At 39.4% G+C, this 21,423-nt stretch overlaps 1 pseudogene; it reads right to left on the minus strand.

Annotated features, from left to right (window-relative positions):
• Window positions 1-4,591: 4,591 nt before the first annotated feature.
• LOC147503925 (T-complex protein 1 subunit delta pseudogene) lies at window positions 4,592-5,792 on the minus strand (annotated as a pseudogene).
• Between the last annotated feature and the right edge of the window lie 15,631 nt (window positions 5,793-21,423).

Consider the following 21,423-nt stretch of genomic DNA (forward strand, 5'->3'; position numbering starts at 1 on the left):
ACAAATCAGTTCACAACAACGAAAAATCCAAACAAAACCCAACCCACAAACAGCCCAACCGTCGGCGCCATTAGCGCCTCCAACCAAGCTTTGGCAGCACCTCTAATCTCCATCTCGACCACAGTATTCCATCCCCCACTAACCTCCAACAATACAAACCCACAACAACATAAAAACGAGTTCAAAACAGCCATAGACAGGACGCCATTGATGCTCTGTCGAAGCTTCGACAGTTTACCCAACTCACAAAGTTTGGACAGTTTAATACAAATCCGAATTTAATAAAATTTAATAACACAAAAAAAGCACTAATTCCGGCCGGGATAATGAATAGTATAAAACGAAACAATATACACCGATGTGTGTAACTACAAATCCGTTGAAATAGCAAAATAGCTACTCACTCAGATGAGCGACTCGACGAATCCTCCTAGCCGATCGATTCGTCATGGGCCTCCGCCCAAAGAAACCAGCCTCTCTCTCCATTTCCATTTCATTATTTTATTATTCTCTAAACCCTATTTTCCAGAACAATGTGTTTATATACTTTGGGTCCCAACCAAGCCTCAACACTGCACTTCGAGCCCAAAACCAGTCCACGTGATCTAAATCCAATCCAACCGATTTTTAAATAAATAAATTTAATTAATTAATAAATAGATAAAAACGTATTTTAAAAATACGGACGTTACATCCGTCTTCTTCACAAAATCAAATTTTAGTCTAGCTTCAACATACATGTAATACGTCTATAGTTTCGAAGAAATGAATAAGGTGTTGTGGGCAACAACAATCTCCTCCCACATGATGAAGCAGATTATAAAACATAGTGTTAAAAGCCCAGTGAGCACTGCTACATGTGTGGTACAACTACTTGTAAGTATTTAACCCACTTTAGTGGTATTATAGGTTTCATTATTGAGTGATTAAATAATAACTGTGTTTTTTTTATTTCATTTTTTTCAATGATAGTAATCGGTTCTCATGAAAGCATCTGATGGACTTCACCTCACCGGTCAAGGATTATGAAACGCAATACCCTAGGTGCGCAAAGTGGAGTCTGAGTGTGCTCAATCACAAGTTCCCACAAGTAGTAGGTGAGGGGATGGACAAAAAGAGTAAAACAAAGGTAAGTTTTGTATTTGATAAGTTAGCACCTAAAGATGAGCATGTAAGTTGATAACTTGAATTGTAAATTGTAAGTCAGTTTTCTAACCCACACACTATATAAGGGATAAAGAGAGAGAGTGAAATAACTTTTTCTATGTGAGAAAGTTAGAGTAAACTTTTCTAGGGTTTCCTTGGGAGAGAACAAAAGAGAGATTTGTGAGAGCATTTTTTGTGAGTGAGAGAGATCATTCCAAGTGAGTGAAGTGAGAGCTCCTCTTTGTAATCCTCTATCTTGTTCATCTAGTAAATCATTGATCTTGCTGTGTGGATGTAGGCACATTGCCGAACCACGATTAATCCTCCTCTTGTGTGAGTGGGTTCTTTACATAGTCTCTACACTAGTTTAAGCTTATTTGTTGATATTGTTGATTGGGTTTAATGCTTAAGTTATTTGTTGGAACTTTTGTCTTGTGTGAAAGATCACTCCTTTGGTGGTTGATCTAGTTGTAGTTGCACGTTTATGCGATCAGTCGCAACATAAATTATTATACCAATAATATGACATTTATACCAATAATATGGCATATATCAATAAAATTATGGATTATATGTTAGTCATGATAAATAATGGGATGTAGTTGTGGAGTATGTAATTTGAACTTCTTAATTGAATTTAAGTGTCCTTTCAGGCTAAAATTCCCTTGAAAATTAGTAAGGAGCTTAGAGATATCACCGATGATGAACAAATCCTTCTAACCCGATTGTATGAACTGAAAGAGACTGAGACTGCATTAGAGATATGGAGGAGAAAACTGGTAAAGCCCCGAGCTGAGAATGTGCGACTTTGGAAAAATTACCTTGAGCTGATTGAAACAAAATGGAGCAAGGAATATGATTTTGGTCAAACAGGTGGGCACATGGAAGAGGGAGGTTTGATGGATGATGATAGCCCTGGCACGGATACTCATGATGAATTCTCCGGTACAAACTCCACACCGATGGAAGGATCCACCCAAATTGTTGTTAATTTGCAACAAAATGATAGTGACCCAATGATGGTAGAGCCAGAAATTGAAGAGGAGAGGAAAAAAGATTATTTGGGTGAAACAGGTGCAAATATGGGAGATGGAGGCTTGATGGATCATGACATCCCCAACTTCGATACTCCTGCAGATGAATCTCGTGTTAAATGTCTCAGTACAGACTCGATTCCAGTGGAAGTACCCATCGAATGGATTATCTGCAACAAGGAGGTGCCTCGGTGATAGAAGAACCACAACTTCAAGAGGAGGGGCGACAACATCTTCAAGAAGCAGAAGGTCACCTGATTACGATGGAAGAACCCCTTATTCGGGAGGAAATACAGAAGCGAAAAGTCACAATTAGCCCATCTACAATGGTGAAAAGAGTGAAGGGGGAGGAGAGAAAGCAAGAAAGATAAGAGAAAAATGATAAATACTTTTTGTTATATACAAGAAAGCGAAAAGGAGACCATAGATAGAGAAGAAGAAGCACTACACCATAACAGGCTATTTGCAACGGCAAAAAACCGTTGCGAATAATTTTCGCAACGCTTTTTAAGCGTTGCAAATAGGGCGTCGGTAAAGTGTTGGAAATATTTGCAACGGTTTTTTGCTGTTGCAAACCAAATTTTCCAACGGTTATTAACCGTTGCAAAGTGAAAATTACTAACGGTTAAAAAGCGTTGCAAAGCAAATTTTCCAACGGTTATTAACCGTTGCAGAGTGACAATTACTAACGGTTAAAAAGCGTTGCGTAATTTGATTTGTAACGATTATTGATTGATGCTTTAATATTTATTTTTTGCTTTGCAACGGTTTACAACCGTTACTAATATGTTGATATGATAAAAAAAATTATTTTAATTTTTTTCCTGCCCTTAACCTGCACCTCCTGATTTCATATAGAAGCAAATAAAATTACAAATGCTTTTTCATACCATTTGACAAATAAATAAACACAAGCAAACGCTTTGAAAAAAAAAATATTATATTCATTTAACCATATATATAATTTCAAAAGAGTTTTGAGGGTTACAAATTCAAATTTAATAAGGGTTACAAATTTCTATCACGATTTTCCAAGCAATCCGAATCTTCAAAAATGCAATAAGAAGCATTGAAGCATTAGTGACAATGGCTTCACTCAATATAAATCCTAGTGCCGCTCCACAAAGCCCATCTAATTCCAAAAAATCACAAAACAAATAATGAACTCGGAAAAACAATCATATTAATTAAATTCATGCAATAAATTAAATACTTGACCCCAAGATAAAGCATTTGTTGTCTACTCCCATATCTCAACGACGTAAACAATGATTACATAAAATCGGTGCAAAAAAAATACCTTATATAGTAACTTGACGAGTTGAAAATTGAGAAAATAGAGAGTGGAGTTTAAATTTTTACCTTGATGAGGAGCTTGAGGTAAGTATGACTCATCAGATTGGGAAGCAATTATTTTGGCCTTCTTCCAAAAGCCCCACATGTCGGTAATATCGGTTGATCCAATAGATGTGTTCTCGATGGAGACCAGCAATCCTTCTCTAAAAAAGGAAATTCATCTTAGATAATGTTTGTGACTTGTGAGAAAAAAAAAAAAAGTTGTTAGTACCTTAATTAGTTCGGCAATCATGACGTACTAAGCCAGCGCATTTAAAGTCCTCAGAATTACATTAGTAAAACTCCTCACTCGATCACCACTAAGGTAAGAGTATAATAGTCATATTAGACAGAGGTAGAGTTTTCTAAGAGTCTCATGGACAATCCTAGTGAATCCTTAAACAAACAACATAAACGAAGGGACACCGAGGAGCCTCCCGAAATGACACTAAGCGCTAGGTCTAGGAAATCAGCCAAGTGCCAAACACCAAACTCTAAGCGAAGCACTAATTAAGGTGGTGAATTGAACGCATCGAGAGGATCGAGCTTCTCTCGATAAGAAAGTTACTTCCAACGATCGATCAATGAAAATACTTAAGGGCTTAATTGTGCACATAAAACACATACACGTGACGCACACACGCGGCATTAAGCCGGCAATCACAGTTCATAGGAACTCGTTATTAATTAGAGTAGAACTCACATTCTAGGAGATCTTTTTCTAGTGGATTATGACCTGATTGGCTTAGTTATAAGATAGAGTACGAAAAGACCACAAAGAAGTATGTTTGCCACCTAAATTCTATATCTCGGCAAGTAGTAGTTTTCACCGGATAGGCATTTATGGTTCTCAAGTAGTTTCTATCATGCTACTAACACCACTAGTGCAAGAGAATAGGCATTTACAAAATCAAAAGTTATATATAGTTATATATTCAAGAAAGGTGGTTGGCCTATCTTTTTTGGGATCTTTGTGATTCTATGAAACTAGTTATATATATTCAAGAATGATAAACAACAAAAACTTCGAAAGTGCACAAAACCGAAAAATAAAACAGATTAAGATACTAGCAGTTCTAATGAGTGGCAATACTCATATATTCTACCTTTCTTGTAATTATGTCATCAATCTTGAGGATCATCCTCGCGACTCTGTTGCCAATGTGATAGATACTGGTGCTCACAAGCAAATGGGCTGAACCACATTTTCCTCCAAGATATTTGTAATCTGCCCTTTCCTCACATTGATCCCAAAGATTGATCTCACCTGTGCATGTCGGTTCCGAGCTCATCCACGATAGCTATTGGGTTCAAACCTGCATTCTCAGCAAGAGTATATGGAATAACTTCAAGAGCCTCCATAAAATGACCGCACACAATAACTTTCCATCCCATGCAAGACCTTAGCCCAAGCACCAAGTCGCCTCGACAATTTCGATTTCAAGCACCACCACCAAAGAATTAGAAACTTCTTGGTCACCAAACATCGGATCACACACAAAGCATCATGTAGACTCCTCTCAGCCTCATCCGGAACCAACCGATTCGACCCACTAACAAGCACCGTCGTTGTCCTTCCCATATCCTTAATACCGGTAATCTTCACAATCTTCCCCATCACCAAGAGAAACCTCTTCCACACAATCAAAGACGACCCATCTTCTCCTCGCGAAAATGTTCAATATTCGCAATAGCAAAGCAATTCAGAGTCTTGGTAATAAACTCAATAGCATCCCTCTCCACATCCTTAACCACCAAAATCTTAGCCTTAGAAAGATAATGCAAAGACAGATCCGAAACGCGATCCCTCAAAATACTCTTCAATCAACAAAACATTACACCCCGTCGCCTTTAATCTTCTTAATCATCCCCAAAATATAATTCCTCTCCTCCTTCAAAAATCCTATCCATTTGCGTATAATCCTAAAACCACAATACTGTTCAATATCGGTCTTGGGTGGCTAAATCTGAAACGAATCACGGCAATCTTAGCATTCTCAACACGAAGTCGCCCACCAGCAGAATGACTAACCTTCTTATAAAACCAACCCTTTAACCAACTCCGATCGTCACAGCGGTCCCACCAAGTTTCTTAACAATCTTAACATCTCTCAAATCAACTAAATCAACTTTCACATTATCCACCACAGATAAAACAACATCAACAGCTAACGGAGCAAGTAAAGTTGAATACTGACTAACAACTTTACTATTCAAACTAGTACTAGCACTCTTAACTAACGAATCGCGATCCGATAGCTCAACCGGTACAGCCATAGCAGTTAAAATATCAACAGTTGAGGTTGAGGTTAGACTTACATTGGGAAGTTGAGGTTAGATTCAAATGATAAACAAAATAAATGGTCACATTCTCCTTTTATGTTGGGCTGCAATTCACTTTTTTGCTATTTTGGCAGATCGAATTTTTTGGGAACCAAGTTTGTGATATATGATAGCCAGCCTCCTCATGCTGGAGCCACGGTAGCCAAAAGTCGCTCTAATAGGCTGGTGGGTTTGAAACAAGTCTCTCTAGAGAGTACTGGCTGGTAACTATCCAAGAGCTCGACACGTATGAGTTAAACGCCTTAGGTTCCAGGTGAGAATTTGTGCAAGTAGATGTATATGGATTCACATGAGAGCTTACTCGTGTCTATAAATGTGTTAAGTCTGTATGACTTTGTTAATATATGTAATTTCCTTTATGCTTATGTCTTGAATAACAACTAATCCCAATAGTTTAATTATTATGTGGAGCAAGTAGGGGCCCTAGAAGAATGCAGTGTACCATGAATGCGATCCCCGCCTCTGCAATTGAAGCGAAGGAATGGCTCCCCACACGCATCGAATTTCTACCCAACAACCTTGGATTCATTACCACCAATCCCATTTTTCAGATCTAAATCAACTCGTGTAGATCCTAGCTAACTTTTTCTTGTATATCGAGACATAACTAACTTTTTGAGTCTAACTATGGTCAGATAATTGGGTAACACTTGTTCATTTTCGTGAATCAGGTAAAGAGTATGAACAATTATGCCGATTTTAAGAGCTAAAAACATAAAATGAAGATGGAGCTCAGGTACTCTTTGACGGTCATAATGAGTATGTTACTATCTAAGTCTTCTTTGCAAATTGGAAGAAAGTGAATTGAACTTTACAAATCAACATCACCGACTTAATATTGGTATAGTCGGTCCCCGGAAGCATTCTTTGAAAAGGGGTATGCAAAACTCATTAGTACACACAAAAAATTAATAATGCACCAACTAATTGTACCTTTCCACCCTTTAAAAGCTCAACAAAGGAGAGAACAACACGTCTTTGCTTATGGTGCTCGATATCCGACTTATATAAAAGCAAAGTTTCACTTGTATCAATAAACCCAGGAACAAAATGGAATATACATTTCAGCCATTCCCGAGCATTGAATTTGAATAATGATCTCTACTTAATCGTGAATCTGCCGCCGCTTTAAGTGTAATACTAACTACGATCTAAGTTTCAGATATACCTCCAGCCAGACATCCCAAAGAAGCAAGTCCAAGGGCTTCTAGAATACCAATTAGCACAAAAGAAGATTTGGGAAGGGATAGCATTTCCTTCGTCCACGAGTCCAAAGACAATATCTTGCTTAACAAGATGGAAAAGTATATACCAACATACCTGCATATAAGAAGTAAAACATTAGTGAAAGGGCAAAGGCAACATTTATCTTAACCAACATTCCAATTCCCACCTTGATACAAATACACTTTGTACAATCTAGTTGTCTATGAAACCAAATACACTCAAACTTAATTTTCACAACCAAAGAAAAATACCCAAGTCCCAAAATACACTCAAACTTAATTTTCACAATCTAGTTGTCATACCGGCCCCGCTTTTGATCGATGCCAAAATCTCAAAGAACCATAGCTTTCTTAAGATCCATCGCCATAATAACCAACAAGATTCTTGGCACATTTCTCAAATTTGAAATTCTAGAAGTAGAAATCAAACCCCCAAAAGTGCAATCAAAGCAACAAAGATCATAGATGAATTCAGCCCTAACCCCTCTTCAACTCAAAACTATTTTTACCCTAAAAACATAATAGGAAGATGGGCACCACCGGGATTTGGGGTTAGATTTTTTCTGTTACTATTTAGGAGAGAAATCAGAGAATTTGAGAGAGGGAGGAAGGTGCAAATGGCTACAACAAGTGAGTGAGAGCTTGAACAATAAAAATGAACAAATAAACTAACCGAAAAGGTCTTACCTTGAGAACTGAAAAGTTAGGAAGAAAGGACGAGCTTGAGCAAATTTGAACAAATCCACTATTTTTCGAGGATCCGAAAGTGCAAGTAAAGCAAGGATAAGGTGCGGTCGAACTTTCATCTCTTTCAATCCATACCGATGAGCATAATCATACCACCGACTTCCTCCAAAATTAACCAAAACAGTTTATTGAATGGCCAACATAGAGTAAAACCAAGAAACCCCATTTCTCATATACTAAACCCCTAACCCTAGGTTTAGAAATTATAAAATAGAACTAAAAGGGGTGGTAAAATTGCATATTGTGGGCTTCCAAACCCCGTCTCTCTTTCTCCATTTCATCGCGTGCTCTATAATCTATATGGTGGTTCCGTACACAAGTGTGTTTTTCTTTCAAGAATGGTCTAATGGAACTGTAGAATGAAGGCTTCTCTTTGTTGAAAAGGAAATAAAGATAAGAAACCCTAACCTAACCCAAATGGGTGAGAGAGAGAAAGAGAGGTTTTCTATTTTGACATACCGACGACGACGATTTTTTGTTTCTCTATTTTTGAAATTTGAAGTTGTTTTGGTTTTGGATTTGTAACACTTCTCCAACGCTTTTAAGCCGTTAGCAATTAATTCGAAATTCACTCAAATAAACCAACGCTTTTACAACATTGCCAACGCTTTATTTAGCGTTGGCAATTTACTAACGGTAAATAAAGCGTTGCAAAGCAAAAAAGGTGCGTGTTGCAAATATCCTATTATGGTGTAGTGAAGCAAGGGAGAAAACCAAATCTGTAATTAATGAAGGCACGATGCACAACCCACACTAATGTAGTATATATCTACTCATATGAAACTAAGATGGGGAAGTGTAATTGCCTTGTGTGGAAATGCTCGAACTTGGTAGAAGTTGGAATATGGGGTTAGATAAGGATGGATATTTGATCTGTATGTGGGTGGTTAGTGTGATCTTGGGGGTGTTCTAACATCGGTCTAACGTAGTAGAGCATTGTCCAATGCATTGATGCATTTATCAATGGTTGGATGGAAGAATAACTAGGAAAACTGAAATAGTAGACCCCTTGAGCATGTTAAGTTTTATGTTTTTTATTTCCTTGAGCGTGGTATATCTAGGAAAACTACAAAATGAGCCTGCCTTAGAAGTTTAAGGTGTCTCATGACAGATTTGTTAGTCTAGTTGTCCTTGTATGTTGAAGCTTAAGCTTAAGTATCTTTGTAGGCAACACATTGATAAGCACCCAAAAACTGTAATATTAAACCCCGAGAGACATAGCATTTTGGTCGATTATGTGTTTAATAATCATGTAATAATTATATTTTCGTACTTTTGCAGGTTTCCGCAATTAAAATGAATATAGTGATAAAACGTGCATCAAAGTACAGGAATGCGGGAATATTTGGAGTTTCCCACTTGACCCAGTGAAGCCAAAGTTTCCAAAAGAACAGAACCAGTGCGGAACGGGCCCACATATGAAGAAGCAGGAAACTTCCGAAGCTCAAATCGGATAAATCTAGGTGCCGACGTTGGCTAGTGAAACTGCCAAGTACAAGAATACGGGAATATTTGGAATTCCCGCTCAATCTCCGTAAAGCCCAACAAAAGCCTGACTAGAGCCGAAGTTCCCAAAAGAACAGAACCAGTGCAGGACGGGCCCACATATAAAGAGGCAGGAAACTTCCGACGCTCAAATCGGATAAATCTAGGTGCCGATGTTGGCAAGTGAAGCTGCTATAGCGACCCGGGCGACGAACTCTGCGCAAGGACAAATAGTCGTAAAAACGCCAATTTCGGCGCCGCCACTGGACACACTAAGTGGACACACTCTGCGGGCCCAGAGGGCATGATGAGTCAGCATAGGCAGGTGGCAATTGATGGTTTCAAATTGATACCATCTGTCAAGAAAAAAAGACACGTATCAATTCAAACCTGTTGGTTTGAATTAACATCAGCTAAAAAACAAAAACGTAAAATAACAAAAGGACAAAATCTAAAACAGATTGAAAGCGAAGTTTGGTTTTCGAACCTTTCAATTAGCAAAAGAACAAAACCTAAAATATTCACGGGTCGCTTTGTATCAGTTTTATATATATGAAGGCTTCATTAGAACCCTTCAAAGAAATTTATTGCTTTTAGCTACGTTTAAATTTCTTCAAGATTTACCTTCCGCTATTTGTTTCGCAAAGCCTTAATACAAGAAGTGTTTTACCCTTAATAACAGCTTATTTCCTTCCTTGTTTAATTTCGTCCGCATTTATTTACTTAATGTATACAAAGCAAGTTTTATTATTCCTACTATGATGATGAAGCTAATCCCCCGTGGGGAGTGGTTATGTCGCCGTAAAAATCCGGATTGACTCGTTAATATTCTAGAATCACTACTTAGGAATTAGACATAGAATTAACATCCGGTCCCAAAATGACCGAGACTGCACAAAGTTGAGTGCCGATGTTCAGATAGTTCGCTAATCCCAAAATGTCTCGCTAGCGACTCTGTCGGTCGACAGCCTCTCCAATTTCGGTCCGCCTGATGTGAACTGTGCGGGGAGCGAAATAATATACCGTAGAGATGAGGTATTATCGAAACTCCTTATGCTAGTGAAATGCGACCCTAGAGATGTGGGCATGCACTAGGGATCAACACTTCGACGCCGCCTCCTAAACGAGACTAACTAGAGATGTAGTGATTTAGTAATAAAACCGTTGAAAAATGATTCTTGCATGAGCATGATTAACTCTCTCCCTGTTTCTCTACTTTTATATAATCGCCGTAGTAATTTATATTATTTGCATTACCGTTATTTTAATTAAAAACCAACTAAAAAAGAAACCTAAAAATCCTACTCACTAAAGTGTACTCCAGTTGTGAACCTATCCGAGCCCTAAGGTTTGGACGATCCCTTACTCGACCTATCCTACCAATCCCACGTGAGTAAGGTAACTTGACTAAAACGTACGACTATACGGACTTTGGACTTTGGACTTGGACTGTGGACCTCGGACTTTGGACTGTGGACCTCGGACTTAAGAAAATAAGTAATTATATCAATAAACAAACGTTCGTGTGTAAATTAGCGTTCTATCAAATGGCGCCGCTGCACGCCGAAGGACTCTGGACATAACGTAATAACTGGAATACATCCATAAAAACCCCCTCCCTTACCTCATCATCTTTTTAATTGTCATTTCTGTTACAATACTAACTATTTACAGTAATTTTTTCTACTAACAAATAACTGTGAGCCAAGTTTTGTTTATCTTCATTAGCACACGATTAAGCACTTTCGAGGGAATTTGAAGTACTAAACAGACAAAGAGTCTCTGACGAGATCAATTAGTAAGCACGCGAAACTAACCTCGAGTATCAACACCGGTTTTCAGGTACTGTGCCACTTTCTTTTCAGTACTCTTTTGGGCTCTTTGGTCCTGTTTTTCTAGTAAGCATAAGCTTGGGAGTAGTCGATCGCTATAACGAGGAACCGCGGGACGCTTCGTGTTTCAAACTCTTAAACTCCTCAAACTTTGTCGAGGATATTATTTGCTATAACCTGCTTTTACCTCAGATATTTGTATGTTGGAATGAGAACTCTGGTGGCATGTAAAGGTGGTTCGTCATCACATATTCACGTAACACAATTAATATGATTCGTATATATTTTGATATATGCGTAGCACCAAACCACTTGCTTAGAATATTTTTATATGTGTATGTTACATCAATTCACGTACACGGTATTCAATTGCATGAGTTCGTTCTTGACATTCCCCTAGCTCACGTATAACTTACACATAGTTGCACGTATAGGCACTATAGATTTGCATGAGTAGACTTTCTGCGTAAACTAGTATATGTTAGTTAGTTTCTATTTCTAGCATTTATCGTTTTTAATTGCATGTTTCGTAATCACGTCTCCATAATACACTAATTACGTAATAAAAAAATAAAAAAAAAAAATAAAAAATTAAAAAATCATCGTAATTAAAAATTTCATCTAAATCATCTTAATAACACCCCGCATAATACACCATCATAAATCATCATCCTATTCCATCGTGATTAGGAAACTTGAGAAAAAATTGAGGTTGCCTAATTAAAGAACGCTAGCACTAACAACCTCCCTCAATTCTCTCGGGTAACTCCGGGTTGGCTGCTGGAATATTCACATCGCTATCCTAGCTTCCCTGCGCCGGGTTAGCAAATACCGTGAAAACGCGTTTAATTTCCCTCCTTCCAAACTTCTAAAACCTCCAGTCATTATTCATTCCTTATGAGCACCAAATTAAAATTCATATTTGTATGAGACTCACGGTCCGGTAAACATAAGGAATTAGAACTTACATATCATCGCCGAAAAATACAAGAAACAACTGCTTATGTTATCTCCTAGGCATAGTTCCTCCTCAGAATCAACCTCGTCAAACATCTCCGTTTCCATTATCTCCTTTAATTATGGCTGAAGAAAACCTCACAGTCGAAAACCCCTTCGATTTCTATTGCGCCTCTGGGGAGGAAGGACTCCGCTTCCTCGCATTAAACTCGATGCGATTGTAGGTGATTTTCAGATTCGGCCAAACATTTTCGGTTTTTTCACCGGGTTTACCATGGTTTAGACCATGAAAACCGTATTAATCATCTTCGCCGGATGCAACAAGTAGTCACCACTTTCCGCCATCCCAACCGCCGTTACTAACGAACAAGTCTTGCTTAGGTTGTTCCCCTTCACCTTAGCCGATAAAGCTTCAGTTTGGCTCGCCCGGACAAAGCCGCAATCCATTGACACATGGGCCAAACTTGTTCAAGCATTCATGATAAAGTTCTATACTCAAAAGAAAACTACAGAAATGCTTCAAAAGATTCAATTCTTTTCGCCAAAGACCCCGTGAATCCTTTTCGGCGTGGAGCAGATTTATCGATCTACTTCTCGAATGTCCCCATCATCAACTCGACACCGCCAGTATTAGTCCGTTTCATTTTTTAATGGCCTCTCGACCATCAAAAGGAAACATTAGATATCATGAACGGCGGTTGTTTCATGGACAAGGGCGCCATCAAGCATACACTTTTCTTGAAAACGTGCCTCACGGCACCCATCGGGAAAAACCGATTCTTCTAGATCTTCTAAAGACACTCCTACCAAAGTTACGCCTATGTTCGAGGTCAAACCCGATCCGAATTAAAACTCTAATCGAAGTCTCGAACAAAAGGTCGATGCTCTTTTCGTACAAGTAAATGAACAAAACCCAAACAGGTCATGGTCGCCAACGCTTCCCCATGCCCCTTCTTTGCTTAAGTCCCGAGCACGCCGATTCTTATTGTCCTTTTGGTATATGAGTGTCCTCCCCCAACCTTCCTCAAGAGGCTTGTGCTTTCAACATCCCTAACGCACTTTTGGCGACAACATCCGAATTTAGCTTTGGGCACCCCCGCCCAACAACAAGCTCCTCAGTGGCAAACAACGCTCCCGCATTTCCACCACCGCGAACTACAATTCCTATCGCCAAGGAAATCCTCCACAACCAATTTCAGCAAGGGCAAAATAATTTTCCCAATAACGCAAATATGGGATACCAAAACAACCGAAACCTTGTTCCCGCTTAACCAAGGATATGGCTACCAAAATCAACCCAGAATAATAACCGCGGAACTAGTTCCCCGCCAGCTTCCTTTGGTATAATCCACACCGATAAATAAAACTTTCCGACATACATGAATCAATGGGAATCAAATCCTAGCTTCTATCCATCAGCCTCTTCACCGTTAGCTCGGGATAAAGTCAAAAGCGTGTTCCCCGCCAAGCGGTTCCAAACCCTAAGCCTACAAACACCGCCTTTGAACTCAACAATGCACCAGACCTAGTAATCCAAGTCAGGGTGAGGTAAATGCCATTACCACTCTTCGCTCGGGCCGAACCATCGACAATAATATACGATGCCGACGAGGAATCGACGAAGTTAACGACCGACGCCCCGCCTCTTACCTCAAGAACCTATAACGGACGAGGTTGTACCTTTAAAATCTACACCCACGCCCCTAGGAAAAGATACCACCGATCCTTATATCGCGATTCGCCCAAAAGCTCCGTTCCCTCCCCGCTTGGTAAAGAACAAACGCGGATTTAACATTTTGATGAGATCCGTGAAACCTTCAAAATTTGACCATAAACTTACCTTTCCTAGACGCTAAAGCATTTGCCCAAGCATGCCAAGTTTTCAAGGACATGTGCACCACCAAACGACGCATTTAATGTACCTCAACAAAGCGCCTCATCGAAAGCGGTTTCCCTCGACACTACCAATGGTGTGGTAAAGCACAAGGACCTGTGTCGATTAACTGGTACTTTGCACGCCATGCGATAAGTATACCGCCATCGCGACTTTTAGACCTAGGTGCGGAGTGTCAACCTACTTCCCTACTACTTATTTAAGCAGTTAGGTCTTCATGAATTGAAACCTACCAATATGACTCTCGCAACTCGCGGATCGCTTCTATCAAGTACCCAAAAGGCATAGTAGAGAACGTTATAGTAAAGGTCAAAGATTTTACTATCCGCCGATTTTGTCATTCCTCGATAATCAAGTATCTTGTGACTCCATCCCCTATCATCTTGGGACGCCCTTTCCTTGCAATCGCTAACGCCTCATAAATTGTCGGGATGGTTCAATGACATTGTCTTTCGAACCTTTTCCTCCGAACTCAACGATTCAAAATAATGAAACAGGTTTCCGATCCTATAATGGAGGGCTTAGATTAGCCTGGTTGATAGTCCGAACATGATTATTTCAAACTCTTTTCCCCAGACCGAGATACACCCGGTTTCTTTCTTTTTGATAACCGGAGTTTGACGATGACTCGCATATAAAGGATGTCCATGCGTTATTAGAGTCCGTACCACTATTTGACCCTAATGCGCCCGGCAAACTAATTGTAAGAACCGGATTCGCTTCTTTTCCATGAAGAGATGATCCCTCACGAATCCTTGATCCCCAATCCTCCAACTCCGGACTTAAACCTCTACCCCCGATTTGAAGCACGCATATCTCGATCCCGATGGTAGTCACCCTATAATAATTTTCGCTCACTTGACTACGCACTAAGAGACACGCTTGATTCATGTCATCCGTGGGAACACCGCCCGCTATCGGATGGTCCTTAGATGATATCAAGGAATAGACCCCAGCATATGCACGCATCGATACATCTTGATGACGGCACAAAGACATCGCGAGAACCACAACGCCGCTTTAATCCCGCCATGAAGCGAAGTAGTGAGAGAGGAAGTTTTACGTTTATTTGATGCGGTATCATATACCCTATCTCGATAGTGATAGGTTAGTCCCTGGTCCACGTTGTTCCCAAAAAGTCCGCATTCAAGTTGTACAAAATGAAAATGGTGAGTGCATCTCCACTTTCGATTCCTTTGAAATGGAGAATTTGCATTGACTATCGCGAAACTTAATGCCGTAACCCGTGAAAGATCATTTCCCTCTCCCATTCATTGACCGGATGCTAGAACGCTTAGCCGGTCATGCTTACTACCATTTTTTTTGATGGCTATTCCGATACTTCCAAATTGTCATTGATCCCACCATCAAGAAAAGACAACCTTCACGTGTCCTTTGGAACCTTTGCATACGCATCTAATGCCTTTTGGCCTTTGTAATGCCCCTGTGCACTTTCCAACGCTGCATGCTTCACATTTTTAGTGATATGGTGGAACGTTATATGGAAGTCTTCATGGACGACTTTTTCCATTTACGGAAATTCCTTTTGACGTATTTATTTATCCAACCTTTCTAAAGTATTGACGCTGCGAGAGAAAAAATCTGGTATTTTCAATTGGGAGAAGTGTCATTTCATGGTTACCAAAGGACTTGTTCTAGGTCATATTGTTTCAAAAGACGGGATAGAGGTTGATAAGGCTAAAATTGTTAAAATTTCTTCGCTACCCCTTCCCACGCATAGCCGGGGATATCCGTGCCTTTTAGGCCACCGGGTTTTGAGGAGATTCATTCAGGATTTTTCTAAGGTTGCTCGACCCTTAACCAATCTCCGCTAAGGATGCAAAGATTCGACTTCAATTTCAATTGCAAACAAGCTTTTGATACTTTAAAACCGCTCGACTACCGCCCTATTATTCAACCCCGATTGGTCTCAACCATTCAAACTAATGTGTGACGCTTAGCGACTTTGCTATTGGTTTTGTTAGGTCAACGACGTGACGACAAACCCGTTGTCATTTACTACGCTTAGTAAAACTCTTTAACGACGCCAACGTAAATTATACCACAACTGAGAAAGAGTTCCTAGTCATTGCCTATGCTTTGGATAAGTTTGGCCCCTACCTAGTTGGAACATCGACCATCGCGGTATTACCCAACCATGCCGCAATTCGCACTTACTCAGCGAAAAAGGACGTGAAAAACAACGATTATTCCACCGATCCTTCTCTTACGTGGAATTCACCCCGAAATCAAGGACAAGAAAGGAACTGAAAATGTCGAGACCATTTATCAAGGCTGGTTGGTGACATCGATAGTGATTCAAAACTATCGGTGATTCCTTCCTGCATCTAATACTTGTACTCTATTTTCTCATCTCCATGGTATGGACATCGTTAACTACTTAGTTACCGAGGAAGTCCCTCCTTTTGGTCACGCCCCGATCATAAAAGTTCTTATCCTTCAGAAAATATTATTTTTCGATGAACCCTACCTCTTTAAGTATTGTTCCGACCAACTCATTCGCCATTTTGATTCCGATCGGGAACACACCGACGATATCCTTTGCCATGAACAATCTTATGGAGGTCATTTCATGGAAAGAAAACAGTGGCCAAGGTGTTACAATGTGGTTTTACTGGCCTACCCTTTTTGATGCACCTAACATTCGCGTGATTTTGCATTCGTTGTCAACACCTAGGTCGAATTCACAAACCAAATATGATGCCCCTAAGTCCCATCTTGATTGTGGAAATTTTTGATGTTTGGGGCATCGATTTTATGGGACCTTTCCCTATTTCTCAAGGTTTTCTATACATTTTAGTCTAGAGACTATGTGTCCAAATGGATTCGAGGCACTCGTGATGTCGCTCAAATGACATAAGACTCGCCGCGGAGATTTGTAAAAGAAAATTTTCTCTCGCTTTGGTGTTCCTAAAGCTATCATCAGCGATGGGGTACACATTTTTGTAACAAAATTTTTGGTTTTTTAATGAAGAAATATGGAGTTACACACAAAGTTGCTACTCCATACCACCCACAAACAAGTGGCCAAAGTGGAAGTCTCCAATCGAGAGATAAAGTCTATTCCGAGAAAATCGCCAACCCATCAAGAAAGGATCGTCTTTCATCGACTTTTATCGGATGCCTGAAGCATAAAGATTTAAGACACTATAGGGATGTCTCCCTTACCGCATTGTTTTTGAAAACCTTGTCATCCGCTAGTTGAACTTGAGCACCGTGCCTTCGGGCCATCAAAAGCCCTCAATTACAATATCATCGAGGCAGGAGAAGTTAAAAACTGCAATTAAATGAGCTGGAGGAGATTCGAGTGATGCTTATGATCTCTCAAATCCTACAAAGCTAATATGAAAAGAGGCACGACAAAGCACATAAGGCGAAGGATTTCAAAATTGGCCAAAAGTTTTAATTGCATAACTCTAGATTACACATCTTTCCTAAAAATTGAAAACACGATGGTCCGTCCTTTCATCGCGGTCACCAGAAACATTATGGGGCAATCTCTTTGCTTAATCCAAAAGATAACAATTGAATTTCAAGTCAATGGACAACGCGCTAAAACATTACTACACTTAATTACGCCACCAGATGTTGGAACGGACTCTTCTTCGAATCCAAAAGATACGACTAGATGTTTTTGCGTTACGTACTAAGTAATCTTGTGTCTATAGAGAGTACGCCATTTTGTAGCTTAACTTCTTCTATTATACTTAGTTTGTTTATATTAGGATTTTATTCCCGTCTTTCTTTTGTCTTTGCATCCGTTTGATTTAATTATTGGTTTCATGCATTCTTATCGATATTTGATTATTTTATGTTGCATCTTTATATGTTGTGCATGTCCACGAGCATGCATGAGTTGTGTTAAATGTAACTGCGCTTGTAAGATTTTTTGTTTTTGTCATCGATTTGTTATATGTTGTATGGCCGGATGATGCATCGTATATATTATGCCATGTGTATATATTATCTTATGTAGTATACAATGTTTTTACAAAACTATCCATGTCTTATGTCTTCCATTACATTGTTCTGACAAATATCTTATATCGAGGGCTGAGAAAGGAAAAATCTAGAGGGAAAGACAAAGCAAATGAGCAAAGAGGAAGAGCAAAAAGAGGTAGTGAGGAACAAAAAGAAATGTAACTCCATTCCGGTGGAATGTCATCTTTAGTAAAGCTTATGGGTGAACACTCTTTTAAAAGTGCAATCAAAAGAGTGTCACTTGGAAGACATGAAGAAAACCTTCCCCTTGTTCAAATGTTGCTATGATTTGGCTGTCAGAAGATGGTTTCAAGTCTAGTCAAGTCATCAAGACTATCATTGAAGCATTCAAAGGGGAGGAGGGGGGTGTTTCATAATACGGAGTTAGTGTGCAACTAACTCCAAAGGATGATGAGCGACTTTTGGGCTTCCAAAGTAGGGCGAGAATGTTGTTGAAGTAGTAAGTAAACCGCAACAAAGTTGTTGAGTGAGGATGCACTTGATTTTAAAGTGAAATACTTCAATGCTAGCATCATCTTATACGAAATTAGAGTGCACTAGAAGGAGTTGTGAAGAAAGAAGATAAGGAGTCAATATCCGACTTTGGCAAGTTGATGGTGTTGTTTATGCTCAACTCCGTTATCCAATTTCGACAAAATTAGGAAAAACATTATTTGTCCCGACTCTTGATTTCGAGGTGTGGCACTCCACTCCCAAAACCCATAAACAGTTTAACAATATGCGGATAATTAAAACCAATAAAATTTTTTAGCTTAAACAACAGTCATCTTCATTACCAAAAACAATTTACAAATGAAAATGCAAATAACCTTATCTCGGTGAAAATCTATATCACCTCGAGGAAAACAAAACTTATCTGAGGATGCAATGCTAATGAAACCCTGCAAACAACCAATCTTCTTCATCACTAAACACAGCCAAGACTTATCAACTATGTTCATTTAATGAGCACACCCGATAAGCAAACATGCAAATCGGGTCAGCATTATAAACAATGCTGGTGTGAGTAGCCCTAAAGTACAACATATAATTATACATATATATACACAATCCATAATGGCGAGTTAGTTCCTCCACCGGTATTTTAACTTTCAACGACTAACATAACAACCTTTAGTACAATAATTAAGGCAGGTAGTTCCTCCACTGAGGCGCCTTAACTTCCAACAACTAATACGACATTCTTAACTACAATAAGTAAGGCAGATAGTTCCTTCACTGAGGCGCCTTAACTTCCCACTAACCACACAACAAACTATACATCTAATAAATAAGGCAGGTAGTTCCTCCATCGAGGCGCCTTAGGTTCTAACTAAACAAATAACCAACCAAACATATTACCATAATTAGATTATTTCAGGCTTTCTTTGCGTGTCCCTAAAATTCACGTCGTATCTATGTCTTACCTAGTTTCCCTGGCTACCACAATCGCTACCCAACGCCCGAACATGTACATCCACATGCCTCCCCTTATATAATGTACCACTCCGTGCGTAACCACCACGGCGGGATGCGCACACCGGATAAATCCTCACATGGAAGCCATTATATAAGTAATGCCCCCTATTAGGCATAAAATATCGCAGCGTCTCGTTCAATATTTGCGAGAACGGAATAATCAAACCACTATTAACTCACGATTGCCCAACCACGTGGGTCAATCAACATCTCATATATATACAACATCTTATATATCAACATCTTATATATCAAGCCACTATTAAATTTCACGATTGCCCAACACATGGGTCAATCAACATCTCATATATATACAACATCTTATATATCAAATCGCCCACACGGGGCGGATCACATGAGTTGTGGTAGTCGGGTTCTAGGATTTTCGATTCGTAATTTATTAGGGTGTCATACATTAATGACTCATAATAATTCCACTATATACGCAGGTCAATTGCCTTATTGCACTAAGCCACAATATATAGAAATATCTCAATTATATCTCATAGTCACTTTCATTCTTTCACGTGCGATATATTATTGCACTTCGCATACAATCAGGTGGGTAAATATTCACCAATACTATATTAGCATCTCTCATATAAAATAATGGAGTGTATATACATTTCTCCAAGATATTGCATTAATATATATATCCCAAAGCATATTATCTCATGTCACAATGCTTCAGCGTATCACATACATTTTTATTATAGCATTATTAGGAATATAATATCTCATAATATCTCAATATCGTCGCGTGTCAAAAATACACAACATCAAGGTCAAATTTTTCTTAGATAATGACCACCAAATTATACAAGCTTCCACAAAGCATTTTATTACTATATGTGTCCATATAATATACACATAAAGCGTAAGACAAATAAACAGTCCGCGGTCCACAATCAAAGCCCAATATATATATGCTTTACACACTACTCACGTCAAATCTAAATTAGATAATGACAAACCAAGTTATACAATCTCAACAATATTTTATTCTATATTTATCCATATAATCAAATATGTGAAAAACTAGAAAAGTCAATATTCGATCAATGGTCAAAGTCGGCATTCGGCAATCAAAGTCAACGGTCTACGGTCAAAGTCAGCGGTCAAAGGTCAACACATCACGGTCAAGGTCAAACTCAACACATCATGGTCAAGGTCAAACTCAACATGTCATGGTCAAAGTCAAAGTCGACATGTCTTGGTCAAAGTCAAATGGTCATCGTCCAAAGTCGGCGGGTCCTGGTCAAAGTCAAACCGTCGTCATCGTCAAAGTCAAACCGTTTTGCCGTTTAAAGGTGTTCGACGGGTTCATGGTCATAGCCATGGTTCATGGCTAAGGTCAAAGGTGCATGGCTCGTGGGCTCTCGACCACGGTCTGTTGGGACCTAATCGCCAAGCCCAAAACTTAGAACCGAAAGTCTAAAAAGTCCACTTATTTATTTTACCTAACCTAATTAGATCTATTTTAAGTCAATGGACTGGTCCATACAATATTAGATCTGGGCCCAAAAACTTTGGACCTAAGGCCCCAAAACTAGTGGAGAAGGCCCAAACAAAACTTAATTAAACCGGTCCCAAAATACAAATGAAAGCGGGCCCGTAGACTAATATTAGAACCGGGTCCCAAACTTAATTAAATCGGGCCCAAACAAAACAATCTAATCCGCCCAAAACAACTTAACTAAAACCGCCCAACCAAACTAAAATAGAATGGACCAACAACAAAACAAAGGTCGGCCCGAGGAAACCGACCCAGGCCCTAATTCGATCTACAGCAGGTCGTCTTCTCCAAATTTCTCTCCCCTCCACTTTCCACCCAATTAGCCACCACCCACCGGCGCTCAAAACCAAACCTAACTAACTCGGTTTTGTACCCCGAAAACCCCCATCTTTTTCTACCCTCAAACTCGAGTTCCTCACCTCACATC

The sequence above is a fragment of the Coptis chinensis genome, chromosome 4, assembly GCF_015680905.1.
Source record: "Coptis chinensis isolate HL-2020 chromosome 4, ASM1568090v1, whole genome shotgun sequence".
Taxonomy (NCBI): Eukaryota; Viridiplantae; Streptophyta; class Magnoliopsida; order Ranunculales; family Ranunculaceae; genus Coptis; species Coptis chinensis.